Below are 16873 nucleotides of genomic sequence, written 5' to 3' on the forward strand. Positions count from 1 at the left end.
TCCAGGATTTATAGTTGGAGAATTTCTAACCTACTACAATTATGCATTTCATTTTCTCGCTTCCAGCGAGTGGTGCAATCGGTACATCGCCTTAAGGAATAATATTACATATGGCACAGTCTTTAGCGCTATAAGCGGCGCTATCGGGGAACTTATAAGGTGTAAGTTCAAAGGTTTAAGGCATAATATTACATTTGTCGCGGTCAATCTTTAATCCCACAAATAAGTCTAGCCATAATTTTTTATCGCTACACAGTGTTGCCAGATTCAACGCTGCGATGCCAGTCTCAGTACTAAATTTAGGTTTCTGTTTATATTTTTACTTTTACTTTTATTAGATTTTACTTTTACTTTTACTAGATTTTTACTTTTACGTTTATTAAAGTTTTACTTTTATTAGATTTGTTTTTAGTAAGAATAAAATGATTGAATAGCCAAGATCATCTCATCCATACTAACGGTATACCGCATTTTTACTTAGTAGTCCACTTTTCTGAAATATTTTCTTAGTGCCAGGTGCCATGTTTAAGTGTCAGGTGCCATGGCGAAGACCAATTTCAAACCGGATTTCAAGAAATTCAGAGCTTTATACCCCCCAACTCCCCTGGATAACGGACTGGGTACTATAGCCTCATAAAAATATTTTCTTACCTTTATTCCCCTTGACAGTCCCGATATTCCTTTTACTAAAACAAGGGTAGCTAATTTAGGAGAAATGATAGAACGGGCTGGAGCATCTCGCTTTAACAGTCTGAAATATACAAAAGGCTTTCGTTAGCAAAATAAACAACATTATTTTCAAGACACTGCAACGAAAAGGTCAAATTTTTCTTGTAAGATCTCTTCCTTTGTCGCAGTTCAAATCATTCTTTTCTGTTTTCATGAAGCGTTGCAAGCATTGAAAATCCTGTTTACACACAAATTCATTCTCTTAAAGTTCTGAATTAACTTTCACTATCTGTAAATTTGTTAGGAGTCAAGATGAACACTCGAAAATGTTGCTGGAAGGCAGGTGCTGATTCACAATTTACTAAATCCCGTCAGAAATTCTGGTGTCAGATATAGGTAGATTGTGCTCGTCCTCAGGTAGATGTTGTCTTATCAAACTTGACTAGCTTAAAAAGTTTGCTACAATAGCAACTTCAATAGTTCAAGTCAAAATCCATTTATTCAAATCTAATGAAGCACTGGGCAGAACACTGCTCAACAGCATATACCGACTCCTTTTCCTGAAATCCTCGTCACTCGTACTTGGAAGAAAGGTAAAAACCCAAAGCTATGCGAACCATGCAGGCCAATGATTTTCTTTTTATATTAACCATAGGTAAGCTTCTGAAAGACTGATTTTTTTGTGTGAGATAAATAAGAGGGGTGACCACGGTAACAATCATTTTGGTGAAGGTGTCCAGAATACGTAAGCAACGTTTTGGCTATTTTAGATCGCCATCGAAAGTCGAAAAAGAATCTGTATGTGTACGCGATTGATATTTCCATGGCATTCGACTCTATGAGATTGGCAGACTATCCTCTCTCTGGCAACAAGTGGAATCAATCCTTTCCTCTATTTTACAACGCCTTAGCAACGGTACTGCCATGGGGAGAGATGTAAAAGCAGCTTCAGTCCTCTGTTCACCTTCATTCAATAATACCATTCAACTGCTGCGAAGCACATTCCTCCTTAACTTATCCTACCTTTCGTGAAGGTTTAGTGCACGTGCTACCTTGTTGGCTACTTAAATCGCCATAGGAAATTGAAAAAGAATCTTTGTGTGCACAACTGACGTTCCCACGGCGTCCGACTCTCCATTATAATCACAGACTATCCTTTCTCTGCTGAGAACTGGGGTTAACCATTTCCTTTTCGTCTTGCACTCAATTGGTATGGTAACGCGTTCTTACGGGTGCGGATTTCCAAAGCAACGGTATTGCCGTTCGACAAGGCGTAAAACAACGTTCAGTCCCGAGTCCAGCTCTCTTCATCAATACCATAAGAACTGTTACGAAACACGTTATTCCTCCATATAGAACTCTGAATTTACGCAAACCACCTCTGCTATGCAGATGAAATGCTGTTGTTTTCTGATGATTATCTGAGCACTTCAAAAGCAGTTGACATCCCTCGCCTGGATGAAAGTGGCGTTCAAATTGCCTCGACAAAAATCAAAATCTTTTTTGGTTCCCCTCGGACCTCTCGTGAGACTGTCCGGCGTTAGCCACGCAATCATTTCTGAATCTTCTCCGTAAAACTAACTAACTCTCCCGTTTGGCTTAACTATGAAGATAACTAAATTACTTGTGATCTCAGCACTGAAGAAATATCAAAGGTGATCTTAGGGGTATTTGCTCATGTAAAAGGCCAGTCCCACAAGATAGCTTGGATAAACTATATTTTCTTCATCCCTCATATTTTTCCTCTTGTTCCACTTTGGAATTTCTTCACGCATTCTTAACAAATGTTAATCCGGCCTTCATTTTGGCCCTTCTACGAGTATTTTCTTGAAACCCCAATTCAGACTTGGAACTAATTTATTAGAGCCATTTAGAAATTTTGATATCTCTTCAATAATGGACCAGTTGGTAGACAGATTTCAAGTACCGAAAAATATTATAAACTTTTTACTTAAGTGCGTTGTCTAGATAGTTGAGTTCTGGGATGTCCTTCTGAATAACTTTATTGTAAGTGGTTAAACTTATTTTTCCTTGTTGAATAACTAATAGATGCCAAATTGAACTTGGAACTAGTTTATTTCGAGTAGGTACAAAGTTTTTGATATCCATTCAAAAACAAATTAGCTGGTAGATAGATTTCATAAGCGTCATGAAAATATTGTGGATTTTCTCCTTAATTGCACCGTGAAAATAACTGAAATGACAATGCATAAAAAAACAACATAAATCTACACACAGTAAGACCTTAGAAGCCTAAAACTTTCGGGGCGAAGGCTAAACAAGTTAAAACGGGAGGTTTGTTCGCGAATGAATTTGATATTTTTGAAATTAAAAGTAGATATGGATACAATTCCAATAAGTTTAAAATATAATTTTGACATTAGTTGCTTTTTGACAGGTTATTATGTAATTTCATTTTCCAATTTTTGCTTGATATCTTGTTTTCACACGAAATATTTGAGTTGACTGTTTTTGACATTAGTAGACATGTAATTGGGCACTAGCGTAGGATTATATCAAAGTCGTGGGCCTCCATTCTTTTCTTTCTTTTTTTAACATATTAAACTCGACCTCAGTATAGGGTAAGACTAAAGGTCAGTCAATCCTAAAAGAGAAACCCAAAAAGTATGAATGAAATTAATAGTTCTTACTTTGCTTTAATATGAGTGGATGAAAAAATTCGAAGGAGGTAGTCAGTTTCAACGCCAGGCTCGGAAGTGGTGGGGAGTATGATGTACCTTCCATAAGGCAGTTTCAAGCGCAGCAAAACCGCTCGGCTTTTAATATGCTCCGATGTGGCGACTGCTTCACGGATAGTATGTAATCTGTGTTTTCTATTGAATTCAGACTAGAAATAAAAACAAGAATATATATATAAAACTATGAAAGTTATTGTCTATCAATCAACCAATCAATCAATTTATTTAAAGGAAACAGAGAAAAAATCACAAAACTTTAGACCCCCAAAAAGGCTCTGTGGCCTGTAAGAGTGGAAGACTAAACATTATAATAAACAATAGCACTGAAATCAAACAGAAGGACAAGAAGAATCAAAAAAATAAATAATTGAAGAATAACAATGAAAAATACCATGCCAATCAAAATAAACAATAATACAATCAATACAATAATATTTTATAACAATTATACTAAGATTAATAATACTAAAATAAAAAAAAAATTATACTAAAATAAAATGATCCAAACTGAAGCCGAGTGAATCCTGAGCTAATAACGAGATACGATCACCCACCATACTTTTCATCACTGACACTACATTGATTCTTTATTCGTGCTATATCAAACACACACTAGACTGTGGGAGTACCCATATAGTAAACACACATAATAAAAAGTAATTGTTTACAAAAACTATACCAGCACAAGGTGATTATAATTACCTCTACTCTACCTGAACTTTATGTTCCCCTGGGCATGTGTCCCTCTTGCCCAAATTTTCCTATACTTTCTAGCATTTAATTCAGTGCGCTAATTTTTGCAAGTACAACACAAAGGAAAAATATACAAAAGATACATTCCTTGTAGCTAAACCATTAAACGGTGCATTTATCTCAAACTCTAGATCCATCATGTCAATGGTTAGTCTCTTTGAGCATATATGCTACTGCATCAACGGACAAAATTTTTGTCCGTTACCTTGGACAACAACTCAGACTACTTTCCACAAATCTTTGTCACAGGAGTAAACAGACGAGAGGTGAGAACTGTGATAAGTTTAACATTCTTAAGACAAAGCCATTAGAGCTTAGAACACTAAATGAGCAGTCATGCCCGTCTGTAAGTACTAAGGTCCAAGCTGTAAGAGCACATTCAATGTTTCTGAAAATCCATCTACCTATTTTCCTGAAGAATCTATCAAAAAGCTACTGAGAGTTGGGGGGAGGGGGATTGGAGAACAAAGGCCAGAAAATCCCCGCTCCTTACATATAAAGACTTATCTTTATAGTTTATTAATCTAAATGGCAGCGAAAGAGCAGCCAAAAGAATCTTTTGAATGTCTCTCTAGCAATTAAAATATTTACTTAGATAATTAATAAATAATTAAAATGCGCTGATCTGTGCAGAAATCATATTGAAATTTATAAAAAGTCCGACTTTTTTTTTAAACAATACCTATGAAGCCTATTATTCAATGGACGGTTTGAAGGGTCTTTGGAACTGCGTGGGTCATTTTCCCCTTAGAGGCCCGTTTTTCTGAGTGAAATGGACAAGGTCAATAATTAATTTCAAGACTCATAAGGTTTATATTTTAAGGGTGTGAATTTGAGCAAGGTCAATGGAATTCTCGGAGAATTTAAGAATATAATATCTAAGTTGATTTTCGAGAGTTTCATTCACCTGGCTCAACTCATTTCTATAAAATATCTAAAAGTTTACCCAGAAAACAACTATTCACCCTATCTTCGCTATTACAGTCATACCGACCTCTATTGGCACCTGTTTTGGAATATTTATGAAATTCACGAAAATATACGAGGGGGGGGGGTGGAGATTGGAGAATTGTTTTTTAAATTTTTAATGAAGAGGTAAAAGAAAAAGAAAAATCTAAATCTAGGGAAGAACTCAATTTTTTTTTCGTTTTTTTTTTTATAGTAAGAGACGATCATGTCCAATGTTAAGAAATGCAATCACCCATAACTCCTAAAAATAGAATCAGATCAGAATAAAAAGTACATCATTAGAACCACCTTGTCTGAAACTCCTAAAAGGGAAACTTTCTGTCCCTTGGCTTGAACTACAAGGGAAATATATTGGCTTGAAAATCCGGGTTGCAGCACAGCTACTACAACATTCTGCCTAAACGGGATATTTTTTTTCTTGTTTACAGTAAAGACCCAAATTCACATATATATGTGAACCTAACTCCTAAAAAAGTTTACATTAAATGACGATCATTCAAAGAACATACCATTGCAAATATTGGACTACCAAAAGATTTTTAACGCAATTAATTTCCTTTAAAGTGAGCCATTGAACAACTCTCTACGATGTTCCAGTGCCAAGCTATCTGGGGAAAAGAAAAAAAGAAAGAAAAAACTATGCCGTTTGTGGAGAATTATGTGGTTAAAATCAATTTTTTTGATTTTCAAGCCAATATATTTCCCTTGCTGTTCAAGCCAAATGACAGAATGTTTCCTATATAGGGGTTTCGGACAAAGCGGTTCTAATGGTGTATTTTTTGTTTTGATGTCATTCCTTTTTTAGGAGCTATGGGTTTTTATATTTCTTAACATTGGACGTGATCGTCTTTTACTAGGTTGCTAGCTACTGCTGCAACCCGGATTTTCAAACCAAATTAGTTACTATGGCCTAGAATTCGTTCTTTACAATAACTACCTCTGCAACCTGGATCATGAACTGATTACAAACAGGAAAAAGCCTACTGCTTTTTCTTCTTTGAAATAGTAAGAGACGAACATAAAACAATCAAATAAGTAACTAATTCAAATGTATGTAATTGTTTGTTATTCCAATGATGGTCTTTTAATGTAATTAATTATAAAAGGTTTTTATATGCAGCAGTTTCCTTTAAAATGAGCCATTACACTCATTATTATGACCACAAACTGTTTGATTTAATGCTTAAGTTACTATAGGTTACAGTTCGTTCCTTATTGTTCCTTATTATTCTTTCTAACATTGGACGTGATCGTCTCTTACTAGCATGCTAGCTACCACTGCAACCCGGATTGAGTTCAATTTCTGTATGGGAAATGTTTACTTATGATGATAATTAAAATTTCTTAATGTAATACAAATAATTTGTTTTAATTACAAAAGGTTTTTAATCCCATTAATTTCCTTTAAAATGAGCCATTGAACAACTCTCTACGATGTTCCAGTGCCATGCTATCTGTTGAATTACTAACCTATACTATAATTAAGTGGCATATAAAATTTAGTATAGGCAAGAGGTCGTTCTTTATTATAATCCATACAAAAAAATTCGATGCATCCAACTTTAATTATCTAATTATCAATTTAAAATTACTATTCAAAATATTATTAATTATTCAAGATATTTAATTCAAGCGAACTATTTCAAGATTCTATGTCTTTTTTTATTCAGCAGTTTTGTTTAGTATATATCACCAATGTTTCCAAAGGTCTGGCTTTAGAACCAACCCTTCTCACCTCCCCGATTCCAATACAAGTGGGTACATCGGTGTAGCTCCAATTTTATTGCGGGGGCAAGATTTATTTGGGGGTCCATATCTAGATAGTCAAGCGGCATGGGCTATATAGTAGTTTTTCTACAGATGATTGGGGGGCAATTGCCCCCCTTTTGCCCCTCTCCAAACGACGCCCCTGACTTGGTATGGTAAAACGCGACATATGCAAATATTTAGACAGTTGAGAATTAGTAAAATAAGATGCGATCTAAAAATTATTATTGTAATAGATATTATATTGCATGCAATCGACGTTTTTACTTACAACTAATTTTTAATCTTTTCTTCAATTATCTCCTGGGTCAATCAAACAGTTTTTTTTCTTTTTTTTATATCGTTTTTATTTTCTTTTGGGTCAGTCATGCGAAATTAAAAAAAAAGCACACAATTTAAACCGTGAACAACTTCTGAAACTGGTGGATATGAAAGGCTGTAAAGACTTTTGATGTTTTGGTTTCTTATTAACCAGTTGAAACAATCAGATAAACTCTCTTTATTAATTTTATTTGATAATCTCAATGAGGGGTATCCATATAATCGAGAAAATGTGGGATATCGAGGGGGGGGGGGTGGATTTGTTAACTCAATTTTTTTTTTTTTTTACTTTTTCACGAACCGACGGGCAAGACAGTATGAAAATAAGTAGGCTGAATAGAAATATATTGTAAGTTTCCACTATTTCTAAAACTAGGTACATACCCAAGGGGTGGGGTACCTCGGGGTTCTCCCCATAAAACTAAAAATCTTTGTAATTTCTGTGCACTTTAGATTTGAATCATCAAAGTTTTTCATTATTAAATCCCCCCTCCCCCACCTTCCCTTGAAAAACTCCCTGCGTCTGTGCCTCCTCTCTCCAACATTACACAGCTTTAAAGAAACTAGAAAAAAGTTATCTTATGTTGTTCTAAGACCCTAGACTAAAGATAATAGGTGTTTCTACTCACCCGTTAAGGATTGCGTAAGCGAACTTCCCGTACTTCCCGTATAGCGGTGATTTGGTAGGCACGCCCCTTGACGAGTCCAACATCTGTCCTCGCTTCCATTTCCAACTCAGAGCTTGCCTAAAAAATGTATTTTGTTATAAATTACTTTAAACGTTAAATGCTTAAGATTTTCTAACTGATTACCCTTGATTATGAGTTTTCTATTCAGCAGCAAATAAATTGAGCTCTTTCCGACACAGTTGTGTTTCTTCTAGTTTAGCGACCTTCATCCTAGTATGGCAAGGTATTATGGACTTTATGGACTACATGGTCCATAATACCATAGTATATGCTATGTATAATATATACTAATAATAGTAAATAATAAATAGTATACTGTATAGTATATACTAATAATACCATAGTATACTATGGTATTATGGATACTATGGGCTACAGAGGGGGCTGAAAAACCCCAGTTTATGGTTTTAGGTGATTATAATGGTGGACAATTTATTTTGATTTTCAGGTTCCTTTTCGAAGGTCCCAAAATTTTTTTTTTTTTGCTATAAACCTTTACTTTGAAGATAAAGTGAAATGATAGTTAACATTCATGAACCAGCTTTAAATGAACGACTTTTCTCAGAAGATTTTTTTCTAACGTGGTTTTGAATTTTTTGTTAGTAGGTTGCGGCTACTAGATCAATAGTCTGGAGCAAATAAGACTCATTATTATATACTATGTATAAGTACTTAGGCACATATACAACTTTAAATAAAAGAATCTTTAAGATAATTAAATTTTCAACTCCAAAAAGAAAATTTAATATAAAATAGATAGAATTTCTCACATTTGTAATAGCATTGTAAGGATTGGAGCTCTTCAACTATCACATAAAAAAAAGAGTATTGCATCAAATAGATAAGAAATTATTGTAAAAACAGAAAATTTCCGATTCGGGGACTTTGCCCCTCCTCTCTTGCGCCCAAATATTTCGTGGAATCAGTGAAGCAAAATTAATCCATTTTACGATTAAATTATATCAATAAATAAAAAAAAAAACTCAACCCCCTTCTTTTCTCCAAAAGAAAATCCAAGAAATAGAAACGACTAAGATCATTTGTTTTGGCATCTGCAAAAGTCGTTTGCTACGTCATACTAAAGCTTAATAATTAAGCTACAGCAAATCATGAAAGCAGGGCCATTGTTGGATCTAGTGAGGGGCCATACACCCCCCCTGATCTGGCTCCAAACATCTGGACGCTTCTGATCTGGACACTTCTCGGATCTTTGCTGCTTCTGATTCTTCCAACAATGTGTCAAATAGAACAATTCGTTTATTTTTCAAAAACTCATAAAAGTAAGCAGAACGTTCTGAACCTAAAAGAAATACAATTTGACACATTTGTATTTGAAGCCTTTCATCAACAAAGAAAATCCAACACGACAAAGCTCCGCTTCGAGTAAATTGAGAAGGGTCAGTAATTAAAGACTAAAATATTGTCTTTAATTTTATCTTATTAATTTAAATTAAAATTGAAAATTTTATCTTTGACCTTAGCATTGAAGACGCCTAGTTTTATACCGGCAAATATCCGCGTCGTTTAGTTTGTATTTTTCTTCTCTGGCCGTAGTCCCATGTGATTCTTTATATTGAGATTTTTTTCTCACTTTCTTTTTGTAAAGACTAAAGTTAGGTTGATAACAGTCAAATCTTACTCCAAGCAGTTGGATTTCAAACTACTAAATAAAAAAGATGTTTTCGTGTGGGGGGGGGGGGAATAATCCATTTATCCCTGTTTCGAATCAGTGCTATAAATCCTCTTCAGCCAGCTAAACTATGTTTGAAGTAACTAACAGCTTTTTGCTTATGCACTGGTACGAATACATCATTGGTATTGTTTGTTAGACAGGTATTCAAAGGAGCGATTTTTTTTGGTACGAAACTATTCTCGGAAAACTTTAAAATGTTATTTTCAATCAGACAGAGCTCACCTTGTGGCGTTTCTCATTTGTACACTTTAACTTCACAAATGCATAGTCTTCTTTCGCACCGTTGAACTTTAATGCCTGTCACTAAAAGTGACTTTTTAATTTATACCCCAATTGCCCTTCTTATTTACAGATACATAACTGTTTTTTTTTTTTCTTCTTATTGTGATCCGAAATCGTAAGAAATGCAAACACAAAGTTTCTCCTGGTTATGGGAATAGTAGAGCAGAGCAGAAGAATTCCAATGAAGTTAGTAAAATTTTCAGCAGTAACCCCCCCCCCCCCAAAAAAAAAAAAAAAACTTTTTTGGCTTATTTTGTACGTGGTGTCAAGACAAAACTATCCTAGCTGAGAGAGTAAACTTTCCCCGAAAGATTTATGTCGTACTCCTGCAAAGCATTAATTTATCTATCTGAGAGCCAGTGAACAAAATTACGTATCTCTCCTAGATTTCTTTGAAATAATTCTGGAAAAATAGGTCTTTAATGCAAAATTCCTATTTTTTGGTTGTTTTCTGAAATTTTTTTATTTAATTCCTTATTGCACTTAAATTGAGTAATACTGTGATATAAAATTGCTTACCTTTAAAGCTTAACTTTTTAGAAATAGAATAAATTGGAACACTGAAAGAAATTCATATTATTTCTTCGACAACCTCAGCAAAATTCCGTATCTGTCATAAATTTTTGGTTAAATATCCTAGAAATCCTGATTTCAACACCGAAGTTCCGTCTTTTTTTTTAACTTCGATCTTGACATTTATTATATTTTAGACATTTAATGCCATGAAATGCAAGCAAGAAGACAGGCACTATTCTTTATCTGAAAAGGAACCGTGCATTAAGAAATATAAGTTTAAAAAATGAACCTTTTCTCAGATGTTTATTAGCCGCAGTAAATAGAACAGTCTCAGGTGTTCCATCTCGCAAAACAGACCTTACTTTAGAAGCTCTTTAATTACACAATGACCTTACAAATAATAACCTACAACAATCATAAAGCATTGCACTTCGCAAGCGTGCGGGGGGAGGGGGGGCAATGCGTGACCCATGTGTCACAGTCGCTGCAAAAATCCACGGGGCCTTGGCAACGGAGGTCAATTAGGACGGCTAGCCAGCGATATTAGCAGAATTATTTCCATTTTTTCCAAGTCTTCACGAGCTTTAAATTTGCTTGGTATTTTAGTTATTCTATTTCAGCTATCTGTGGAAAAGAAAAAAAAGAAAAAAATATCCCGTTTGGGGAGAATAACGTGGTTAAAGTCAATTTTCTTGATTTTCAAGCCAATATATTTCCCTTGCTGTTCAAGCCAAGGGACAGAAAGTTTCCTATACAGGGGTTTCGGACAAAGCGGTTCTAATGGTGTACTTTTTTTTTGATCTGACTCCTTTTTTAGGAGCTATGGATTTTTATATTTCTTAACATTGGACATGATCGTCTCTTACTAGGTTGCTAGCTACCGCTGCAACCCGGATTTCAAGATACTATCTCTGTTGTTTGTGTAGTACTGTTTTTTCAAATTGCGAATAGCTTGCTTCGATCTAACCATTATTCTAATCAAGAATGAGAGAATTTACATCTTTGTCGTTCTTAAGTAGTAATTATGACGTCACGGTGTAATGATTTTATTGACGTCATGGCGCAATATTATTTCATGACGTCATCAGAAACAACAATATAATTTCGTGTTTTTCTATTCACGTCATAGCTCTAATATAAAGCTATGACGACATTCATTATTTATCTAGTAGGGTTTCAGACAAGGTAGTTCTAATGATGTACTTTTGTTTTGATCTTACTCTATTTTTAGGAGTTTTGGGTTTTTATATTTCTTAGCATGGGACTGATCGTCTCTTACTAGGTTGCTAGCTACTGCTGCAACCCAAATTATAAGAGGCAGCCTGGCCAAGTGGTCCAAGACACTGGTGTTAGCCACCAGTCTCTTCGGAGGCGTGGGTTCAAATCTTACCGCTGGTATACGATTATGTTTGAAAGACTGCAGTGTGAAAAGACATCAAAAATGCAGTTTTTGGTGGAAAAATGCAGTTTTTGGTGGAAAAATGCAGTTTTTGGTGGAAAAATTTATTCGTTTTTAGAAATAATTTATTTTAGTTACTATAGATTTTTAACCCAATTAATTTCCTTTAAAATGAGCTATTGAACAACCCTCTACGATGTTCCAGTGCCAAGCTATCTGTGGAAAAGAAAAAAGAAAAGAGAAAAAAATATCCTGTTTGCGGAGAATAACGTGGTTAAAGTCAATTTTCTTGATTTTCAAGCCAATATATTTCCCTTGCTGTTCAAGCCAAGCGACAGAAAGTTTCCTATACAGGGGTTTCGGACAAGGCGGTTCTAATGGTGTACTTTTTGTTTTGATCTGACTCCTTTGTTAGGAACTATGGGTTTTTATATTTCTTAACATTGGACGTGATCGTCTCTTACTAGGTTGCTAGCTACCGCTGCAACCCGGATGTAAAACTAGCAAAACATTTTTTAAGCCTGATGAAGATTTAACTCATGTGTCAAAAGTAAGGTTGCAAGTCGACAATTTTGTTTTGGCCTTATTATAATTGGTATGCTGAAATAATAATATGCATATGGCTCTTAAATCATACATCTTTATGATTCCATATGGTCTAGTGGCTAGGATAGTTAACTTTCACTTAACAGGCTCGGGTTCAATTCCTGGTGTGGGAAAATTTTTAACTCTATAATCTTTGAACATTTGAACCTTTTATTATTTATAATGATGTATAATATAAATACTGTAATCTTAACTATAGTGAAGTTGCGTATGCAAGTTAGTATATATAGGGAAGAGTTTGATCTTTATTATGATACTTTTGTTTTGATCTTACTCTATTTTTAGGAGTTTTGGGTTTTTATATTTCTTAGCATGGGACTGATCGTCTCTTACTAGGTTGCTAGCTACTGCTGCAACCCAAATTATAAGAGGCAGCCTGGCCGAGTGGTCCAAGACACTGGTGTTAGCCACCAGTCTCTTCAGAGGCGTGGGTTCAAATCACCGCTGGTATACAATTATGTTTGAAAGACTGCAGTGTGAAAAGACATCAAAAATGCAGTTTTTGGTGGAAAAATTTATTCTCTTTTAGAAATAATTTATTTTAGTTAGTATAGATTTTTAACCCAATTAATTTCCTTTAAAATGAGCTATTGAACAACCCTCTACAATGTTCCAGTGCCAAGCTATCTGTGGAAAAGAAAAAGAAAAGAGAAAAAAATATCCTGTTCGGGGAGAATAACGTGGTTAAAGTAAATTTTCTTGATTTTCAAGCCAATATATTTCCCTTGCTGTTCAAGCCAAGGGACAGAAAGTTTCCTATACAGGGGTTTCGGACAAGGCGGTTCTAATGGTGTACTTTTTGTTTTGATCTGACTCCTTTGTTAGGAACTATGGGTTTTTATATTTCTTAACATTGGACGTGATCGTCTCTTACTAGGTTGCTAGCTACCGCTGCAACCCGGATCCACGTAAAATGTCATCCCCCTATCAGAAAAATTCACACCAGACAACACCATTCTCGCTGAAAATTACCGACGGAAAATTTTTTACACACTATTCCGCCGGAAAAGTTGTTTGCATTACACAAGTGTGTGTTGCGCTTATTTATGCCACAAAGCATTTGCGTTTTCGTTGATTAACAGGGTTAAGTCTTGTTGTAAATAAAAAGTTACTCTACTCTTAGCACACTTTCATTTGAAAAAGACCTTAATTTCTGATAGTTTTCATATCATGTCAGTAATCCCAGCCCCGTAGGAAATTTTTGCCGGAAATCCCCCCCCAGTGGGAATTCGCTACCCCAGAACGTTCTCCCATGGAGAATTTGTCCTTTGGAAAAATCCCCCTCCCCCGGATATAGATCCTATAGATAATCCCAACCCGGTGAACATTTCTCCGGACAATTATCCTTAACACCTTTACTACATCAATAATTGAATCAGTAAAGAGAAAGTAAGACAATTAACACTTCTTATGACTCGTATCAAGTATCCATAACCTAACAAAAAGTAAAACTAATTTTTAAATTTTCAGGTATTTTGTTAGTTTGAATGAAAAGATTAAAATTATTGCTCAGATATCATAAATATTTTTACAGTTTACATAATAACTTTAGCGATTCTAAACTGAAAAATAAAATATATATTAAAAAATAGAATTTTTTGGTCTGAAACTATATAGTCAATCCCAAATCGGCTAGTTAGAACCTAACCAAAAATAAAACTAATTTTAACATTTTAAGGTATTTTTCTAGCTTGAATTGAAATATTCGAACTATTCCTTGGATACCATGGATATATTTTGGAATATATTTCTTAACATTGGACGTGATCGTCTCTTACTGGGTTGCTAGCTACCGCTGCAACCCGGATTCAAACCTACACTATAGTTAAGTTACCAATACAGGTTAGTATAGGCAAGAGTTCATTCTTTATTATATTTAACTATCTTTGAAAGGGGTTAGGTTAGGAAAATGAAACTTTCAGGGATGGGTCAACAGGCTGCAGTATGTCCTGGGAAGGTAATTTGAAGTACCTACCTACACTCTTCTCTCTCTAGAGGGTCCTGATCTTTCATTACCTCTAAAGATCTTTTGTACTATAAAAATAAAACTTTTAAAAATATATCTGATCCTTAAATATATTATAAAACAATATTTTTCAGATCAACATCTATGCTTAATCAAACTTTATTAGTATATAAAGAGATTGAAATAAAGTTCCAAAAATTTGGAAAAAAAACAATTATTTTTCATAAAAACCTAGTAAAATATAAGTAATAGCATTTTAATAACAAACTCCGTAGAAAAGAAACTGATAAATGACAATTAATTTAAAATGTTTTTTTTTCAAAATTTCAATGTTTATATAACTTTTATTCATACAATTTTGTAAAATAAATTTATCTTATAGATATAATTATTCTGTTGTTTTTTTTTAATGACAAATAAATAAGTGGCAAAAATACAAAATATTAATACAACCTAACCTAATTTCAATTCAAAATCAACACTTGGTTGGGACAACACTTGTCCAAATGCACTCTATCTATAAAACAATTTATAGCAGCAATTTCAAAAGATTTAGGCATTTAATTTCTAGGCTAGCATGGAGAAAAATGGTAAATTTTTCTTTTAATTTGGAAAATTAATGAAGGAAAAAAGAGGATAGACTTGATGATAAAGGTTCTCCCCTTGGATAATAGCCTGTGTTAACTAGTATCATTATACATATTTTAAAGTAAGAATTGTTTTCTTAAGATGTCTCCTTATCAGGAGGCACAATTCTAAGTTTTTACCAATACTTTAGCCTGTAGACCCATCCCTGAAAGTTTCATTTTTCCTAACCTAAACCCTTTCCAAGATAGCCAAAAGTGGCTAAAGTAGAATTTTGTTTATAATAGGCTATAGGGTCAATATCTATGAAATCATATTATTGAGTTAGGAATAAAGTGAATGCACCATTTGATGCCTTTTTTTATGCTGATTACAAATATGATAAGCATTTCTAGTATAAATGAATGACCGCCCCCCCCCTTTATCGCTGCAATACTAAACCCCCCTACCCCTGAATGTGCCGATATAGGAGAGTGGGCGTAAACACATTTATTATATAAATGTTTATTATACTCTTAATGAGCATAAAAAAAAGGCCTCGAATGGGGTATTCACTGTAGTTCTAACTCAATAATATTATTTTATAGATATTGACCGGCTATAGACTGCCCCATATTCAACAGAAAACCTTCGGTTTAACCTGAGAGAACGCTGGATTTTGGATACAATTCTATGTAAATATTTCCACATTAAGAGGTTAAGGGCATGTGCTATATTAAATTATAGGTTAACCATAAAAACACCATATTTCTGAAGCTGTTAGCCAGTTTGCATATTGCCCAAATTCCGCAAGAAGAGGCCAAACGACTCAAAAATCAGCTAAATATATGCCAAATCATATTATTGAGTTTCAAATAAAGTGAACATTTTTTTATGCTGATTATAAATATAATAAGCATCAATATATACTAAATAAGGTCAATATATACTAAATCATATTATTGAGTTAGGACTAAAGTGAATACACCATTTGATGCCTTTTTTTATTGTGATTATGAATATAAGCATTTATATAGGAAATTTATTTCAGCCCCCCCCTAGGCTATATATGCAAGTTCAGGGTTAGGTTAGGTATAGGCTATATAAGGGGGGGGGCTTAAATTCATTTCTGATATAAATGCTTATTATATTAGTAATAAGCATAAAAAAAGGGCATCGAATCGTGTATTCACTTCATTTCTAACTCAATACTATGATTTGGTTTATATTGACTGCCTTTTTTTTATTCTGATTAAAAATATAATAAGAATTTCTACTTTAATTGAAGTTACGCCCCTTCCCCTACAAAGGATATACCTAACCTAACCCTAATGCGTCCGGGATAGGGGGGGGGCGGAAATTAATTTCTGATAGAAATTCTTGTTTTATTTTTAATCAGCATAAAAAAAGTAGGCCTATTTACTTTATTTGAAACTCAATAATTTGATTTGGTATATCTTGAACGAAAAGGCATCAAATTGTTTATACACTAGGCTATATATTAAACTATATTATAGCCTATGATTTGAAACTCAAATCATATACAAATCATATACTATATACAAAAAATCAATCATAGCCTATACCATTGATCAAATCATATACCGAATCATATTATTGAGTTTCAAATAAAGTGAATACGCCATTCGATGCCTTTTTTTATGCTGATTACAACTATAATACCAATTTCTATCGTAAATGAATTTTAGCCTTCCCCCCCCCCCTGTATATGAAAGACAAAACCCTGAATGTGCCTCTATAGGGGGGGGGGCGTAAATACATTGCCATTATAAATTGTTAATATATTCAGAATAAGAATAAAAAAGTCAATTTCTTTTGTTTTAAAATTTTTAATAAATCGCACAAATGAGTTTGTATATATTGAGATACATTTATTTAATATAAAAAGAACTAAATGCTTACTATTTTAATTAAATGGCTGTTTTACAGCCAGCCACAGGGCATGCTGTGCTATGGCCT

At 34.0% G+C, this 16873-nt stretch overlaps 1 long non-coding RNA gene across 1 annotated transcript; it reads right to left on the reverse strand.

Annotated features, from left to right (window-relative positions):
- Positions 1-631: 631 nt before the first annotated feature.
- LOC148957002 (uncharacterized) lies at positions 632-16873 on the reverse strand. Its single transcript, XR_016142447.1, has 4 exons — positions 16817-16873; positions 7808-7924; positions 3321-3517; positions 632-751 (listed from the first exon to the last, which is right to left on the reverse strand). It is a non-coding gene; the product is annotated as an uncharacterized LOC148957002 (long non-coding RNA).

Source organism: Artemia sp. Qi Xiang Cuo, chromosome 1, assembly GCF_049724085.1.
Source record: "Artemia sp. Qi Xiang Cuo chromosome 1, ASM4972408v1, whole genome shotgun sequence".
NCBI lineage: Eukaryota > Metazoa > Arthropoda > Branchiopoda > Anostraca > Artemiidae > Artemia > Artemia sp. Qi Xiang Cuo.